The sequence below is a fragment of the Apodemus sylvaticus genome, chromosome 20 (assembly GCF_947179515.1).
Source record: "Apodemus sylvaticus chromosome 20, mApoSyl1.1, whole genome shotgun sequence".
Lineage (NCBI taxonomy): Eukaryota > Metazoa > Chordata > Mammalia > Rodentia > Muridae > Apodemus > Apodemus sylvaticus.
In genome coordinates, this window is record NC_067491.1 from 28,738,690 (window position 1) to 28,741,148 (window position 2,459).

The window sequence follows — 2,459 nt, forward strand, 5'->3', positions numbered from 1 at the left end:
AACAGAAGTGTTCGAAAGGACTTCCTGAATAGGACTCAATTCTTTCCAGGATTAAGGCAAAAAGTTGATAAATGAGACCTCATAAAACCAAAGGCTGGCTGTGTAGCAAAGGAAACAATCTAGTGAGTAAAGCGGAAGCTCATTGAGTGGAAAAGAATATTTGCTAGCTGCATATCTGATAGAGAATTAATACTCAAATGATTCAAAGAACTCAAAAAATAAAATGAGCAAATGACTGAATTAAAAAATGGTTTATGGATTTGAACAGAGTCCTTAAAGAGTTAAAAATATCTTTAAAAGTGGTCAACGTTAGCTCTTGAGAGGATATGCATAAAAATAAATTAAAATTTCACTTTAGTACAGTCAAATTGACTATGATTAAAAATATAACTGATCAATTACTTGTGAGAATGTGGGGAAAGGGGAACTTTCTTTAACTCTTGGTAGAATTGCATACTGGTGCTGCCATTATAAAAATCAATGTTGAAAATTCTGAAAAAGCTAAAAATGAATATGCTAGATTATTCAGCTATACCACTTCTTGGCATATGTCCCTTTCTTAGTTAATATTTTATTGCTGTGATATGACATTATGACCATAGCAACTATTACAAAACAAAACATTTCATAAGGGCAGGCTTACAGTTTTAGAGGTTTAGTCCTTCCTCATAGTGGAAGGTAGCATGGTGGCATATAGGTAAGACATGGTGGTGGAGAAATAGATGAAGGTTCTACATCTTGATCTATAGGCCGCAGACTGTGTGCCACAGAGAATATATCTTGAGTATAGAAGATCTCAAAACCTGCCCCCACAGTGACACACTTCCTCCAACAAGGCCACTCCTACTCCAACAAAGCCATCTCTCCTAATAGTACCACTCCCTATGGCTAAGCAGTCAAACATATGAGTCTACGGAGGCTATACCTACTCAAACCACTATAGTCCCCAAATTAGACATCATACTTAACCTATAATCCCTCTGCCATAGTCATTGCCTTATTAATCTCTATAGTTAGGAAATAGGAACAATATTAATGTCCTTCAACTGATGGGTGGATAATGACAATGTGATGCTTATACACAATGAAACTCTAGTTAGTTGTAAAGAAATTGAAAGTGTGATGTTTTTAGGTAAAATTTAAAGCCATTGTACATTGTTTACAAAGGAAATACATTCATCTTGGTTGTATTTCCTACAATAAAAAATGATTCTAAGAAATCACTTTACAGATTCTTATGGTTCTACTTGGGCTATGATCTCCTAACTTAGAATTGAAATAGCCTTATCTTTATTACAGAGTATTTTCCTCTTACAAAATTTAGGAGTTATAAACATGTTTCAAGTGAGAACCTTTTTTTTTATCAGGTGTTTGGGCAAAATTCATATGATTTCAAGTAAGTGTGCTATTAAATAATTGAACCTTCCAGATTTTAGATCTGACATCATTATATCTTAAATTCTCTGTTTAGTGAAGGATAGTATCAAAATTTCAATTACATTTTGTCTAACAGTTAATCTTTCAGGAAACTATTTCTAATCAACCCAAAAATCTTCTGTAATTTTCTTTCTTTCTTTCTTTCTTTCTTTCTTTCTTTCTTTCTTTCTTTCTTTCTTTCTTTCTTTCTTTCTTTCTTTTTTTCTTCCTTCCTTCCTTCCTTCCTTCCTTCCTTCCTTCCTTTCTTTCTTTCTTTCTTTCTTTCTTTCTTTCTTTCTTTCTTTCTTTCTTTCTTTCTTTCTTTCTTTCTTTCTTTCTTTCTTTTTTTTTTGAGACAGGGTTTCCCTGTATAGCCCTGGCTGTCCTGGAACTCACTCTGTAGACCAGGCTGGCCTTGAACTCAGAAATCCACCTGCCTCTGCCTCCCAAGTGCTGGGATTAAAGGCATGAACCACCATTGCCCAGCTTTCTATAATTTTCTTGTTTAGTGTTTCTCAAATTATACTTTTCTTTCCTGACATTGCATTTTCTCTGACCTTCCAGAGTTCTTCTCAGACCACTCAAAAGACCACTGAGGCACAGACTTATGTTAGCACTCAGCATATGATACATTTTGGGAAGGAATAAGAGATAGTTACTTCTTCCTCTCATGCACCTGCAACTGTCTAATTTTTATGTCTTTATATCTCAAATCTTTACACTCTGATCAGACATCTTTCTAGGAGAGATTTGGATGCATTTTTAATCCAGTTTCTTATCACAACCTTACCTTCCCCTGATCAGTAATCTGGGATCCCATAACTTGCTTATATTATTGTTTTGATGTGAACTATCTTCCTTTAAAGATTCTACTCAGAAAAATACCCTTGCTTTCCCCACAAAGCCTACCTCAACTCAGTGACATAATTGAAAGCACAGATTTGGAAGTTGGACTGGTGTGGGCAAAGATCATGTCAGTTTCTGTTTCTTTTTTCTTTGTTTTTTCTTTTCAATATTCTTCACTTACATTTCAAATGATTTCC